This window comes from Artemia franciscana, unplaced genomic scaffold, assembly GCF_032884065.1.
Source record: "Artemia franciscana unplaced genomic scaffold, ASM3288406v1 Scaffold_4458, whole genome shotgun sequence".
Classification (NCBI taxonomy): Eukaryota; Metazoa; Arthropoda; class Branchiopoda; order Anostraca; family Artemiidae; genus Artemia; species Artemia franciscana.
Genome location: NW_027064941.1, coordinates 1 through 18064, shown reverse-complemented (window position 1 = coordinate 18064; position 18064 = coordinate 1).

The window sequence follows — 18064 nt, the reverse complement described above, 5'->3', positions numbered from 1 at the left end:
GCGCCCCCACCAACTAGGTGTTGGGGTGGCGCGAAGCGCCACCCCAACAGCTAGTATATATATATATATCTATATATAAAAATAAGTTGTCTGTGTGTCTGTGTGTCGAGTGACGTCATGTTTGTGTGTCGACAGACGTCATGTTTGTCGACTGACGAAATTACAGACCGACACATGGGGACGCAAATGACGACCGGGACATAGGGAATATAAATGACGACCGGGACACTCAAAGAGAAAGCGACCGGGACACAAGGAATGTTCGATTAGCAATCACCATCAACAAATCACGGGGACACAAATGACGTCCGGGACACAGGGGATATACATGACGACCAGGACATTCAAAGAGAAATTACAGACCGGGACACAGGAACAAAAATGACTACCGGGACAAAAATGACGACCGGGACACCAGGACACAGGGAATATCAATGACGACCGGGACACTCAAAGAGAAATTACAGACTGGGACACCGGGACACAGGGAAACAACAACGGCGACGCCGGGGGGCACAGGGGGATATATAAATGACGACAGGGACACAGGGAATGTTCGATTAGCAATCACCATCCACAAAGCTCAATGGCAATCATTAGAATAATGAGGTATAGATCTGAATACAGATTATTTTTCCCATAGGAAAAACATAGGGACACAACTACACTGGCGCGTAACTAATATGGCGCGTAACGACTTACGCGCGAGGGGGGCTTGGGGGGAGGGGGGTGGAATATATATATATATATATATATATATATATATATATATATATATATATATATATATATATATATATATATATATATATATATATATATATATATATATATATATATATATATATATATATATATATATATATATATATATATATATATATATATATATATATATATATATTCGCGCCTGTTTTTTAGTTTTTACCTGTTTTTTAGTTTTTTCAGTTTTTATCTTTTTTAGTTTTTTTTCTTCTTTTGTTTTAATGCTAAAGCAAAAGTTCGAACCTGGAACCTCTCGGACCTAGAACCTGGAACATAACGCTTTACCAACTCAGCTACTTCGGCTTGATTACATATACCTTTTTTATTTATTTTTATTTTGATTTTTATTTTTTTTTAATTTTCTTTTTCTCCTTTATTTTTCAGTTTTTTCCTTTATTTTAGTTTTTTTTCTTTTTCAGTTTTTAGTTTTTTTTAGTTTTTTTTAGTTTTTTATTAGTTTTTAGTTTTTATTCTTTTTAGTTTTTTTGGAGTTTTTGCCTTTTTTTTATTTTTTTACTTTTTAGTTTTTTATCCTTTTTTAAGTTTTTTTTAGTTTTTTACCTTTTTAAGTTTTTTTTAGTATTTTCTTTTTAGTTTTTTTTGTAGTTTTTATCTTTTTTAGTTTTTTTTCTTCTTTTGTATTAATGCTAAAGCCAAGGTTCGAACCTGGAACCTCTCGGACCTAGAACCTGGAACATAACACTTTACCAACTGAGCTACTGTATTTGTATTTGTATCGGATTAACGACGCTTCTTGACTACTAAGTCCCTGCGTCGGCCCTGCAGGGCATTCCTGCAACATGGTTCGATCTCTGGGTCCCGTATTACCAAGCTAAGGTCAAACCCAAGAAGTGTTCAAATCAGGACTATGTCTACAATTTGTCCCTATTGCAAGGCCTTTGAATTTAATTTTTATTTTTTATTATTTTTCAGTTTTTAGTTTTTTTAGTTTTTTTTATTAGTTTTTAGTTTTTTTCTTTTTAGTTTTTTTTGTAGTTTCTACCTTTTTTTTTATTTGTTTTTTGGTTTTTTTATTTTTTATTATTTTTTATTTTTTTATTTTTTTTTAGCTTTTTTAGTTTTTTAGTATTTTCTTTTTTGTTTTTTTGTAGTTTTTACCTTTTTTAGTTTTTTTTCTTCTTTTGTGTTAATGCTAAAGCCAAAGTTCGAACCTGGAACCTCTCGGACCTGGAACCTGGAACATAACGCTTTACCAACTCAGCCACTTCGGCTTGAATACATTCGTTTTTGAATTGGTATATGATGAAATAATCCAGACGTCATATAATGACGTCACTCGACAGACAGACAGACAGACATAACGTAAATACAACTTATTTTTATATATAAACTAGCTGTTATGGTGGCGCTTCGTGCCACCCCAACACCTAGTTGGTGGGGCGCTTCGCGCACCCCCAAGCCCCCCCCCCGCGCGCTTAAGTCGTTACGCTCGTAATGTTATATATATATCTATATATATAAAAATAAGTTGTCTGTCTGTCTGTCTGTGGATCAGGTGACGTCATGTTTCTGTGTCGGCTGACGTCATGAAATGAACGCAAAACCGCGCAGTTAGATGAAAATCTACCTGGACAGCGAGAGTCAAAACATATCAAAACTGAAAATGATAGCGATGATGATTGGGTTTGGGATTTTGACTTGGATAAGGTCATCAATGCCTACCAGATTTAAGACACAGGGACACAACTACAACGGGGACGCCGGGGGCACAGGCGGGATATATAAATGACGACCGGGACACAGGGATTGTTCGAATAGAAATTACAGACCGGGACACCGGGACACAAATGACGACCGGGACACCGGGACACAGGGAATATAAATGACGACCGGGACACTCAAAGAGAAATTACAAACTGGGACACCGGGGCACAAATGACGACCGGGACACAGGGAATATAAATGACGACCTTGACACAGGGACACATCATTAGAATAATGAGGTATAGATCTGAATACGGATTGTTTTTCCCATGGACAATTATATGTTGCATGTTCAAGATTCAGTAAACCTGACAATCTATTTATATGCACAGACAATGGGACAACGAAGAATGTTGTATATTCGCATGTTTTACGTAGTTAAAAACATATATTTATATCTATCTCTATTCACAGGTGGGACACAGGGACACAACTACAATGGCGCGTAACTAATATGGCGCGTAACGACTTACGCGCGCGGGGGGGCTCGGGGGGCGCGAAGCGCCCCACCAACTAGGTGTTATGGTGGCGCGAAGCGCCACCCCAACAGCTAGTATATATATATATATATATATATATATATATATATATATATATATATATATATATATATATATATATATATATGTTTTTAACTACGTAGAACATGCGAATATACAACATTCTTCGCTGTCCCATTGTCTATGCATTTAAATAGATTGTCAGGTATACTGATTCTTGAACATGCAACATATAATCGTCCATGGGAAAAACAATCCGTATTCAGATCTATACCTCATTATTCTAATGATTTGTTCCTGTGTCCCGGTCGTCATTTATATTCCCTGTGTCCCGGTCGTCATTTGTTTCCCGGTGTCCCAGTTCGTAATTTCTCTTTGAGTGTCCCGGTCGTCATTTATATATATAGACTAGCTGTTGGGTTGGCGCTTCGCGTCAGTCGAGTGTCCCGGTCTGTAATTTCTAATCGAACAATCCCTGTGTCCCAGTCGTCATTTATATATCCCGCCTGTGCCCCCGGCGTCCCCGTTGTAGTTGTGTCCCTGTGTCCCGATCTTCATTTATATTCCCTGTGTCCCGGTCGTGATTTGTGTCCGGGTGTCCCAGTCTGTAATTTCTCTTTGAGGTTCCCGGTCGTCATTTATATTCCCTGTGTCCCGGTCGTCATTTGTGTCCCGGTCTCCCGGTATGTAATTTCAGTTGACAAACATGACGTCAGTCGACAAACAACTTCATGACGCATACAGCTCAATCCTTAAAATGACGTCAGTCAACAAATATGACGTCATTCGACACACAAACATGACGTCACTCGACGACACACACGTCACTCGACTTATTTTTACATATATATAGACTAGCTGTTGGGGTGGCGCTTCGCGTCAGTCGATACACAAACATGACGTCACTCGACACACACGTCCCAGTTGTCATTTGTGTCCCGGTGTCCCAGTCTGCAATTTCTCTTTGAGTGGCCCGGCTGTCATTTATATTCCCTGTGTTCCGGCCTGTATTACATTCGTTTTTGAATTGATGTATGATGAAATAAATATTTTGTTTTTTTCCTTTTTTTCTTTTTATTTTTTTTTTTGGTTTTTACCTATTTTTTAGCTTTTTAGCTTTTTTTTTCTTTTTCCTTTTTGTTTTTTTTTGTATTTTTTACCTTTTTTTATTTTTTTTATTTTTATTTTATTTTTTTTTTTTTTTCTCCTTTATTTTTCAGTATTTTTCCTTTTTTAGTATTTTTTTTCTTTGTCAGTTTAGTTTTTTTATTAGTTTTTAGTTTTTTTCTTTTTATTTTTTAGTTTTTTACCTTTTTTAATTTATTTTTAGTTTTTAAGCTTTTTTAGTTTTTTAGTAGTTTTTATCTGTTTTTTTGGGGTTTTTAGTTTTTTCTTTTTTAATTTTTTTCTTCTTTTGTATTAATGCTAAAGCCAAGGTTCAAACCTGGAACCTCTCGGACCTAGAACCTATAACACAACGCTTTACCAACTCAGCTACTTCGGCTTGAATACATTTACCTTTTTTAGTTTTTTTATTTTTAGTTTTTAGTTTTCTTTTTCTCCTTTATTTGTCAGTTTTTTTCCTTTTTTTCAGTTTTTTTTTCTTTTTCAGTTTTTAGTTCTTTTTGGTTTTTTTAGTTTTTTTTTATTAGTTTTTATTTTTTTTTATTTTTATTTTTTTTGTAGTTTTTACCTTTTTTTATTTTTTTATTTTTTTAGTTTTTTACCCTTTTTTTAGTGTTTTTTAGTTTTTTAGATTTTTAAGTTTTTTTTTGTATTTTCTTTTTATTTTTTTTTTGTAGTTTTTATCTTTTTATTTTTTTTCTTCTTTTGTATTAATGCTAAAGCCAAGGCTCGAACCTGGAACCTCTCGGACCTAGAACCAGCTACTTCGGCTTGAATACATTCGTTTTTGAATTGCTATGTGATGAAATAATTCAGACGTCATATGCGGACAGTGACGTCACTCGACAGACACACATACAACTTATTTTTATATATATAGAAGACTAGCTGTTGGGGTGGTGCTTTTCGCCACCCCAACACCTAGTTGGTGGGGGCGCTTCGTGCCCCCCAAGCCCTCCCGCGCGCGTAAGTCGTTACGCGCCATATTAGTTACGCGCCATTGTAGTTGTGTCCCTGTGTCTCCCTGTGAATTTAGATAGATATATCTATATATATAAAAATAAGTTGTCTGTCTGTGGATGTGTGGATGGATGTGTCAGGTGACGTCACCTGAAAAAACTGGATCAGGTGACGTCAAAACTGAAAAAACTAAAAAAAGGCAAAAACTACAAAAAAACTAAAAACTAATAAAAAAAATAAAAAAGCTAAAAAACTAAAAAAACTATAAAGGTAAAAACCAATAAAAAACTAAAAAAAAAACTGAAAAAACTAAAAAAAGGCAAAAACTACAAAAAAAAACTAAAAACTAATAAAAAAAGTAAAAAAGCTAAAAAACTAAAAAAACTAAAAAAACTAAAAAAAGGTAAAAAACTAAAAAAAATAAAAAATAAAAAAAAACTAAAAAAAAGGAAAAAACTGAAAAATAAGCTAAAATAAAGGTAAAAACCAATAAAAAACTAAAAAGAAAAAAAGGAAAAAACTAATAAATGACGACACTCAAAGAGAAAGCGACCAGGACAAAAGGAATGTTCGATTAGCAATCAACAAAGCACCGGGACACAGGGAGTATAAATGACGACCAGGACATAAGTAAAAAAAAAAAACTATCTATATATATAAAAATAAGTTGTCAAACTAAAAAAAGGCAAAAACTACAAAAAAAACTAAAAACTAATAAAAAAGCTAAAAAACTAAAAAAACTAAAAAAAAGGCAAAAACTACAAAAAAAACTAAAAACTAATAAAAAAAATAAAAAAGCTAAAAAACTAAAAAAACTAAAAAAACTAAAAAAAGGTAAAAAACTAAAAAAACTAAAAACTAGGACAAAAGGAATGTTCGATTAGCAATCAACAAAGCACCGGGACATAGGGAGTATAAATGACGACCAGGACATAAGTAAAAAAAAAATTAACAAAACTAAAAAGAAGGTAAAAACTACAAAAAAACTAAAAAGAAAAAAAAACTAAAAACTAATAAAAAAACTAAAAAATCTAAAAATCTAAATAAACTAAAAAAGAAAAAAAAGGAAAAAAATAAAGGAGAAAAACAAAACTAAAAAACGAATGTATATACAGACCGGTACACCGGGATACAAATGACGACCGGGACACAGGGAATATAAATGACGACCGGGACACAGGGACACAACTACAACGGGGACACCGGGGGAAACAGGGGGATATAAATGACGACCGGGACAAAAAAACTAAAAAGAAAAAAAAACTAAAAACTAATAAAAAAACTAAAAAATCTAAAAATCTAAATAAGCTAAAAAAGAAAAAAAAGGAAAAAAATAAAGGAGAAAAACAAAACTAAAAAACGAATGTATATACAGACCGGGACACCGGGATACAAATGACGACCGGGACACAGGGAATATAAATGACGACCGGGACACAGGGACACAACTACAACGGGGACACCGGAGGAAACAGGGGGATGTAAATGACGACCGGGACACCGGGACAGGGAATGGTCGATTAGCAATCACCATCAACAAAGCTCAAGGGCAATCATTAGAATCATGAGGTATAGATCTGAATACAGATTGTTTTCCCATGGACCATTATATGTTGCATGTTCAAGAGTCGGTAAACCTGACAATCTATTTATATGCAAAGACAATGGGACAGCAAAGAATGTTGTATATTCGCAAGTTTTACGTAGTTAAAACCATATATATATATATCTATCTATATTCACAGGTGGGACATAGGGACACAACTACAATGGCGCGTAACTATTATGGCGCGTAACGACTTACGCGCGCGGGGGGGCTTGGGGGGGCGCGAAGCGCCCCCACCAACTAGGTGTTGGGGTGGCGCGAAGCGCCACCCCAACAGCTAGTATATATATATATATATATTTTTAACAACGTAAAACTTGCGTATATACAACATTCTTGGCTGTCCTATTGTCTGTGCATATAAATAGATTGTCAGGTTTACCGACTCTTGAACATGCAACATATAATTGTCCATGGGAAAAACAATCTGTATTCAGATCTATACCTCATTATTCTAATGATTGCCCTTGAGCTTTGTTGATGATGATTGCTAATCGAACATTCCCTGTGTCCCCGTCGTCATTTATATATCCCCCTGTGCCCCTCGGCGTCCCTGTTGTAGTTGTGTCCCTGTGCCCCGGTCGTCATTTATATTCCCTCTGTCCCGGTGTCCCGGTCGTCATTTTTGTCCCGGTCGTCATTTGTGTTCCGGTGTCCCGGTCTGTAATTTCTCTTTGAGTGTCCTGGTCTTCATTTACATTCCCTGTGTCCCGATCGTCATTTGTGTCCCGGTGCTTTGTTGATGGTGATAGCTAATCGAACATTCCTTGTGTCCCGGTCGCTTTCTCTTTGAGTGTCCCGGTCGTCATTTATATCCCTTATGTCTTGGTGTCCAAAGCTAAAAAACTAAAAAAAAGAAAAAACTAAAAAAAACTGGGAATTGCACAAACATTTCAATATATTTTGACAATAGATTAAAGTAATTCGAAAACCTTAAAACAGATACCCCAAACTTAAGGTTTAATATAAATTGTTGGAGCTTTGGCATGCTTGGCACGTAAAGATTTTTCCAATTGTCAATGTTAGAATGAATATTGAAAAATTGAAGAAAACAAATAAATAAAAAGAAGTAACTAAAAAAAAGAAAAAACTAAAAAAGAAAAAAAAACTAAAGAAGAAACTGTATCTATATATATAAAAATCTATATATATAAAAATAAGTTGTCTGACTTTTATGTCTGTTACACTATGTCTGTTACGCCAGATTATATCTTATCTATATATAAAAATAAGTTGTATGTATTTTTGTATTGAGGGTTTGCATATGTCGTCTGAAAAATAAAGAAGAAAAAGAAAACTGAAAAAAGAAAAATGGTAAAAAACTAAAAAAAACTAAAAAGAAAAAACTAAAAAAAGCTAAACAACTAAAAAAGAAAAAACTAAAAAAACTGGGAATTGCACAAATAATTCAATATATTTTGACAAAAGATTAAGGTAATTCGAAAACCTTAAAACAGATACCCAAAATTTAAGGTTTATTATAAATTGTTGGAGCTTTAGCTTGCTTGGCACGTAAAGATTTTTCCAAGTGTCAATGGTAGAATGAACATTGACAAATTGAAGAAAATAAATCAATAAAAAGAAGAAACTTAAAAAAGAAAAACTAAAAAAGAAAAAACTAAGAAAAGAAAAAACTAAAAAAGAAAAAAAAATGAAATGAAACTGTATCTATATATCTATATAAATGACGACCGGGACACTCAAAGAGAAATTACAGACTGGGATACCGGGACACAAATGACGACCGGGACACAGGGAATATAAATGACGACCTGGACACAGGGACACAACTAAAACGGGGACGCCGGGGGCACAGGGGGATACATAAATGACGACGGGGACACAGGGAATGTTCGATTAGCAATCACCATCAACAAAGCTCAGGGGCAATCGTTAGAAAATGCGGTATAGATATGAATACGGATTGTTTTCCCATGGACAATTATTATGTAGCATGTTCAAGAGTTGGTAAACCTGACAATCTATTTATATGGACAGACAATAGGACAGCAAAGAATGTTGTATATTCACAAGTTTTATATAGTTAAATATATATATATATATATATATATATATATATATATATATATATATATATATATATATATATATATATATATATATATAAATAAGTTGTCTGTGTGTCTGTGTGTCGAGTGACGTCATGTTTGTGTGTTGACTGACGTCATGTTTGTCGACTGACGAAATTACAGACCGGGACATCGGGACGCAAATGACGACCGGGACATAGGGAATATAAATGACGACCGGGACACTCAAAGAGAAAGCGACCGGGACACAAGGAATGTTCGATTAGCAATCACCATCAACAAAGCACCGGGACACAGGGGATATAAACGATGAACGGGACACTCAAAGAGAAATTACAGACTGGGACACCGGGACACAAATAACGACCGGGATACAGAGAATATAAATGACGACCGAGACACAGGGACACAACTACAACGGGGACGCCGGGGGCACAGGGGGGATATATAAATGACGACCGGGACACAGGGAATGTTCGAAGAGAAATTACAGACCGGGACACCGGGACACAAATGACGACCGGGACACAGAGAATATAAATGACGACCGGGACACATCATTAGAATAATGAGGTAGAGAACTGAAAACTGATTGTTTTTCCCGTGGACAATTATATGTTGCATGTTCAAGAGTCAGTAAACCTCACAATCTATTTATATGCAGAGGCAATGGGACAGCGAAGAATGTTGTATATTCACATAGCGTGCCGAGGAATCACAAGAACAGCAAGAAAACAGGCTTGCGACTAATAGAGAAAGTAAGAAAGGAAAGCGTGCCGAGGAATCACAAGAACAGCCAGAAAACAGGCTTGCGGCTAAAGAACGCAAAACCGTGCAGTTAGATGAAAATCCACCTGGACAGCGAGAGTCAAAACATATTAAAACTGAAAATGATAGCGATGATGATTGGGTTTTGGATTTTGACTTGGATGAGGTCATCAATGCCTACCAGATTTAAGTTAAAAAAACAAAGGTTCGGCGATATGTTCTTCATAGTAACGCTGAAAAATAAAGAAGAAAAAGAAAACTGAAAAAAGTCCCTGAAAAGGGACACTGAAAAGTGTCCCTGATTGCTAATCGAACATTCCTTGTTTCCCGGTCGCTTTCTCTTTGAGTGTCCCGGTCGTCATTTATATTCCCTATTGTGTCCCTGTGTCCCACCTGTAAATATATATTTATATATATATATATATATATATATATATATATATATATATATATATATATATATATATATATATATATATATATCTATATATATATATATATATATATATATATATATATATATATATATATATATATATATATATATATATATATATATATATATATATATATATATATATTTAACTACGTAAAACTTGCGAATATACAACATTCTTGGCTGTCCCTTTGTCTGTGCATATAAATAGATTGTCAGGTTTACCGACTCTTGAACATGCAACATATAATTTTCCATGGGTAAAACAATCTGTATTCAGATCTATACCTCATTATTCTACTGATTGCCCTTGAGCTTTGTTGATGATGATGGCTAATCGAACATTCCCTGTGTCCCGGTCGTCATTTATATATCCCCCCTGTGCCCCCCGGCGACCCCGTTGTAGTTCTGTCCCTGTGTCCCAGTCGTTATTTATATTCCCTGTGTCCCGGTCGTCCTTTGTGTCCTGGTGTCCTGGTCTGTAATTTCGTCAGTCGACAAACATGACGTCGGTTGACAAACAACTTCATGACGGAATAATGCTCAATCCTCATAAAGACGTCAGTCGACAAACATGACATCAGTCGAAACACAAACATGACGTCAGTCAACAGACAAACAACTTATTTTTTTATATATAGATGTAGTTTCTTTTTTAGTTTTGCAGCTTTTTTAATTTTTTTAGCTTTTTTTCTTTTTAGTTTTTTACCTTTTTATGGCACTTGGTATTAACCAAGTGACATATAGCAATCGCAAATTCTGTCATTCAATGTTTATTCTAACAATGACAGTTGGAAAAATCTTCACGTGCCAAGCATGCTAAAGCTCAACAATTTATAATAAACCTCAAATGTTAAGCATCTGTTTTAAGGTTTTCGAATTACTTTAATCTATTGTCAAAATATTTTGATTATTCCCAGTTTTATGCAATTTATGCAATTCCCAGTTTTTACATTTTTAGTTTCAGTTTTCTTTTTCTTCTTTATTTTTCAGACGTAAATACATATCGCCAAACCTTTGTTTTTTTAACTAAAATCTGGTAGGCATTGATATCCTTATCCAAGTCAAAATCCCAAACTCAATCATCATCGCTATCATTTTCAGTTTTGTTACGTTTTGACTCTCGCTGTCCATGTTGATCTTCATCTAATTGCGCGGTTTTGCGTTCTTTAGCCGCAAGCCTTTTGGCATTAGCTCTTTGAGCAGCTTCCTCGGCTGTTTCTTCTGTTGTAGGATTTGGTAACATTCTATCTTTTTCAATGTTTTTCAATTTGTTAATTTTCATTCAAACATTGACAGTTAAAAAAATCTTCACGTGCCAAGCTTGATAAAGCTCAACAATTTATAATAAACCTCAAAATTTTAAGTATCTTTTTTAAGGTTTTCAAATTATATTAATCTATTGTTAAAATATTTCGAAATATTTATGCAATATCCAGTTTTTACATTTAAACCCTCAACACAAAAATACATACTACATATTTTTATATAGATAGTAGATATAATCTGGCGTAACAGACATAGTGTAACAGACATAACAGACAGACAACTTGTTTTTATATATATACTATCTGTAGGGGTGGTGCTTCGCGCCACCCCAATACCTAGCTGGTGGGGGCGCTTCGCGCAACCCCCAAGCACCCCCGCGCGCGTAAGTCGTTACGCGCCATATTAGTTACGCGCCACTGTAGTTGTGTCCCTGTGTCCCACCTGTGAATATAATTATATATGTATATATATATATATATATATATATATATATATATATATATATATATATATATATATATATCTATATATATAAAAATAAGTTGTCTGTGTGTGGATCTGTGGATCTGTGGATCAGGTGAACTGTCTGTCGAGTGACGTCGTGTTTGTCCGCATATGACGTCTGAATTATTTCACACTAATACAAAAGAAGAAAAAAAACTAAAAAAGGTAAAAACTACAAAAAAAACTAAAAAGAAAAAAAAACTAAAAAAGCTAAAAAACTAAAAAAACTAAAAAAAGGTAAAAAACTAAAAACTAAAAAAAAAAACTGAAAAAACTAAAAAAGGCAAAAACTACAAAAAAACTAAAAACTAATAAAAAAACTAAAAAAGCTAAAAAACTAAAAAAACTAAAAAAACTAAAAAAAGGTAAAAACTAAAAAAACTAAAAACTAAAAAAGAAAAAAACTAAAAAAAGGACAAAACTGAAAAATAAAAGAGAAAAAGAAAACTAAAAAATATAAATAAGAATAGAAAAATCTATATATATAAAAATAAGTTGTCTGTCTGTCCGTGGATCTGTGGATCTGTGGATCAGATGAACTGTCTGTCGAGTGACGTCGTGTTTGTCCGCATATGACGTCTGAATTATTTCACACTAATACAAAAGAAGAAAAAAAACTAAAAAAGGTAAAAACTACAAAAAAAACTAAAAAGAAAAAAAAAACCAAAAAAGCTAAAAAACTAAAAAAACTAAAAAAAGGTAAAAAACTAAAAACTAAAAAAAAAAAACTGAAAAAACTAAAAAAGGCAAAAACTACAAAAAAACTAAAAACTAATAAAAAAACTAAAAAAGCTAAAAAACTAAAAAAACTAAAAAAACTAAAAAAAGGTAAAAACTAAAAAAACTAAAAACTAAAAAAGAAAAAACTAAAAAAAGGACAAAACTGAAAAATAAAAGAGAAAAAGAAAACTAAAAAATATAAATAAGAATAGAAAAAACTAAAAAAGATAAAAACTACAAAAAAAACTAAAAAGAAAAAACGAAAAAAAACTAAAAAAGCTATAGTCACTCGGTGAGAGAGGGTGTCAGAACGGAGAATGAAGGTCCCAGGTTCAAATCCTGGTTAGGCTGAAAAAGGTAAAAAACTAAAAACTAAAAAAAAAACTGAAAAAACTAAAAAAAGGCAAAAACTACAAAAAAAACTAAAAACTAATAAAAAAAACTAAAAAGGCTAAAAAACTAAAAAAAACTAAAAAAACTAAAAAAAGGTAAAAAACTAAAAAAACTAAAAACTAAAAAAAAACTAAAAAAAAAGGAAAAAACTGAAAAATACAAGAGAAAAAGAAAACTAATAAAATTAAGAATAAAAATAAAAAAAAATAAAAAAGATAATAACTAAAAAAAAAAAGTAAAAAGAAAAAACGAAAAAAAACTAAAAAAGCTAAAAAAAAGGTAAAAACCAATAAAAAACTAAAAAGAAAAAAAGGAAAAAAACTAAAAAAAAATTTTCATCTAAAAAACTAAAAAAAACTAAAAAGGTAAGAACTAAAAAAGAAAAAAAAAATGACGACACTCAAAGAGAAAGCGACCGGGACAAAAGGAATGTTCGATTAGCAATCAACAAAGCACCGGGACACAGGGAGTATAAATGACGACCAGGACATAAGTAAAAAAAAAACTAAAAAAACTAAAAAGAAGGTAAAAACTACAAAAAAACTAAAAAGAAAAAAAAACTAAAAACTAATAAAAAAACTAAAAAATCTAAAAATCTAAATAAACTAAAAAAGAAAAAAAAGAAAAAAGGAAAAAAATAAAGGAGAAAAACAAAACTAAAAAACGAATGTATATACAGACCGGGACACCGGGATACAAATGACGACCGGGACACAGGGAATATAAATGACCATACATAAGCCATAATGACCAGGACATAAGTAAAAAATATAAATGACGACCGGGACACAGGGACACAACTACAACGGGGACGCCGGGGGGCACAGGGGGATATAAATGACGACCGGGACACCGGGACAGGGAATGGTCGATTAGCAATCACCATCAACAAAGCTCAAGGGCAATCATTAGAATCATGAGGTATAGATCTGAATACGGATTGTTTTCCCATGGACCATTATATGTTGCATGTTCAAGAGTCGGTAAACCTGACAATCTATATATATGCACAGACAATGGGACAGCAAAGAATGTTGTATATTCTCAAGTTTTACGTAGTTAAAAACATATATATAATATATCTATCTATATTCACAGGTGGGACATAGGGACACAACTACAATGGCGCGTAACTAATATGGCACGTAACGACTTACGCGCGCGGGGGGGCTTGGGGGGGGGCGCGAAGCGCCACCCCAACAGCTAGTATATATATATATATATATATATATATATATATATATATATATATATATATATATATATATATATATATATATATGTATATATATATATATATATATATATATATATATATATATATATATATATGTTTTTAACTACGTAAAACTTGCGAATATACAACATTCTTTGCTGTCCCATCGTCTGTGCATATAAATAGATTGTCAGGTTTACCGACTCTTGAACATGCATCGCATAATGGTCCATAGGAAAACAATTCGTATTCAGATCTATACCTCATGATTCTATTGATTGCCCTTGAGCTTTGTTGATGGTTTTTGCTAATCGACCATTTCCTTTGTTGCCGTCGTCATTTATATATCCCCCTGTGCCCCCCGGCGTCCCCGTTGTAGTTGTGTCCCTGTGTCCAGGTCGTCATTTATATTCCCTGTGTCCCCGTCATCATTTGTGTCCCGGTGTCCCAGTCTGTGATTTCTATTTGAGTGTCCCGGGCGTCATTTATATTCGTCAGGATATTGTAGGGCATCGTAGAACCGATGAGTTTAAGCAATTCTTGTCAACTGATTGTTTCGCCTATAAAGAATATTATCTCGAGGTAAGAACTGATCACCGACCACAACGATTGCCACTTTGCTGATAGTTGCGTATCAGGAGGCATCAATTCGATTGCTGTTTTTAAGCAGAAGCACTAAATTATTATTTTTGTGGAAAAGATGATATATATAAATATATATATATATCTTCTTTTTAGTTTTTTTGTAGTTTTTACCTTTTTTAGTTTTTTTCTTCTTTTGTATTAATGCTAAAGCCAAGGTTCAAACCTGGAGCCTCTCGGACCTAGAACCTGAAACATAACGCTTTACCAACTCAGCTACTTCGGCGTGAATACATTCGTTTTGAGCAGCTTCCTCGGGTGTTGCCATTGTAGGTTCTTCAGTCATTTTACAATTAGAAATTTCTCTTTCAACGGTCTTCTTACAATTAAAAATTTGTCTTTGAACGATATTCTTAAATACCTGTGTCCTGGTCGTCATTTATATTGCCTGTGTCCCGGTCGTCATTTGTGTCCCGGTATCCCAGTCTGTAATTTCTCCTTGAGTGTCCCGGTCGTTATTTATATTCCCTCTGTCCCGGTCGTCATTTGTGTCCCGGTCTGTAATTTCTCTTTGAGTGTTTTTTCTTTTTAGTATTTTTTAGTTTTTTACATTTTTCTTTTTTCAGTTTTCTTTTTCTTCTTTATTTTTCAGCTTCACTATGAAATACATATCGCCGAACCTTTGTTTTTTTAACTAAAATCTGGTAGGCATTGATGACCTTATCCAAGTCAAGATCCCAAACCCAATCATCATCGCTATCATTTTCAGTTTTGATATGTTTTGACTCTCGCTGTCCAGGTGGATCTTCATCTAACTGCGCGGTTTTGCGTTCTTTAGCCTCAAGCCTGTTTCCTTGCTGTTCTTTTGATTCCTCGGCACGCTTTCTTTTCTGACTTTCTCTATCAGCAGCAAGTTTTTTGGCATAGACTCTTTGAGCATCTTCATCGGCTTTTGCCATTGTAAGTTCATCAGTCATTTTAAACTTAAACATTAATAGATTTCTACGTGAACATATATGTCTTAAATATCTTTAATGACGTCACCGTCATAGCAAAAATGACGACAACAAACTTCATGACGCCAATCGACACAGAAACATGACGTCACCTGATCCACAGACAGACAACTTATTTTTATATATATAGATTGATATAATTCTAAAATTGTCAGGTAATTTTCTATTTTGAAATAAAAACTAAAAATTATTGCTCAGACAACATAAACATTTTTGATATTTACATAATAGCTTTAGTGGTTCTGGACTGAAAACTAAATATGCTAATCAAATTGGGAATTGCAATCTTTTAGGTTGAAAAGGCAGATCCATTGGAATCATGAGAATGCGTTGAATAAGAAAAGCCTCACCCCCAAAAGGCCCTGTCAAGATTGTTGGCTCTATTACGTTAGCAATTACCATCAACAAAGCTCAAGAGCAATCATTGGAAAAATGCGGTATAGATATGAATACGGATTGTTTTTCCCATGGACAATTATATGCTGCATGTTCAAGAGTCGGTAAACCTGACCATCTATTTATATGCACAGACAATGGAACAGCGAAGAATGTTGTATATTCGCAAGTTTTACGTAGTTAAAAACATATTTATATCTATCTATGTAAACAGGTGGGACACAGGGACATAACTACAATGGCGCGTAACTAATATGGCACGTAATGACTTACACGCGCAGGAAGCCTTGGGGGGGCTCGAAGCGCCCCCGCCAACTAGCTGTTGGTATGGTGCGAAGCGCCACACCAGCAGCTAGTTCTTTAATATATTTTTTGTAGTAAGCAGCTACTGATGATACCATGACTTTTTATCATTGGCCGTGTCCAACTTTTACTAGGTTGCATCTATTAATTTTACTGTGGTCTAGAGTTCGTTCTCTATTATAGCTAGTTATCACTGCAACTCGGACCACTGTAACCCGAATCATTTGAGTATACTACTACTACTACTACTACTGCTAATAACTCACTGCAGCACCAAGCCGCCTGAGGCCAACACAGCTACGCACGCTCCTCCTCCAACCTAATCTATTTAAACCTCCCTCTTTACACCCTCCCAGGAAGTTCCCATTTCCTTTAAATCTTTATTTATGACATCCTCCCAACCCAGACAAGGACGACCTGCTTTCCGTGTAGCCCCAGACGGTTGGCCAAAAAGGACAATCTTCGGTAATATGTCATCCTTCATCCGTAGAACGTGGCCTAGCCATCTCAACCTTTCTTTCATTATAGCCCCAGAAAGCGGGATTGAACCACACTTTTCTTACAACCTACTGTTTGAAATACGGCCAGTCAGCCGGGTTCCCAGAACAATCCGTAGGCAATTTCTCTGGAAAACATCTAGTAGATTTTCATCTGCTTTTCGGTGTGCCCATGCTTCAGAGCCATATTTGACCACTGTCATCACTGTAGCTTCCAATATTCTAATCTTGGTTGATAGACTTATCTTTCTATTCTTCCAAACTTTTTTAACTATGAAAAAACACCCTGGGCCTTAGCTATTCTACTTTTAACATCTTCACTGCTCCCACCATCTTTACTAAAAATACTACCTAGGTAACTGAAGCTCCCAACCTGATCAATCTTTTCGTTACCTAATGTCACCTGTTCATCTTCACTTCTTCCAAGCCTTATTGACTTAGTCTTCTTAACATTAATTTTCAAGCCTATTTTAGCACCCTGAACTCGTAAAACCTCTAAAATTTCGTTCATTTTGCTCATACTTACATCTAATATGCGTAAATCATCAGCATAATCTAAGTCCAGGAGCGTTCTTCCTCCCCATTTGATTCCATGGTCTCCAATTGCCTTTCCTGTGCTCCTAAAGACGAAGTCCATCAAAATGATCCATATAAAGGGGGATAGAACACAACCCTGCTTAACTCCTGATTTAATACAAAACCAGTTGCTAACCTCATTAGGTTAACCCCAGTTGCTAACCCAGTTGCAGTATTATTCTCCTAAATAGCATATACAAGTTTCATCAAGTTTAATTTCACCCATCAAAAGTTACGAGCCTGAGAAAAATTTGCCTTGTTTTAGAAAATAGGGAAAACACGTCCTAAAAGTCGCAGAATCTTAACGAAAATCACACGGTCAGATTCCCTACTGAACCCTACTCTAGAAATTTTAAGCTCTTATCTACAAAAATGTGGAATTTTGTATTTCTTGCTTCATCTTGCATAATAGCGACTCCCCCACTAGTTCCAATCCGGGTCGCTCCTGCTTCAATCATTGCCAAAACATTAGCTTTACTACGAATGCCCCCCGCCGCTTTAACTTGTAAACGTTGACCAACTGTTTCTTTCATTAATTTTACATTCCCCGTTGTTGCTCCTGCTTTACTAAACCCAGTTGATGTTTTAACAAAATCAATTCCTGCTTGTTCAGCTAATTGACATGCTTTAATAATTTCTGTGTCAGATAATAAACA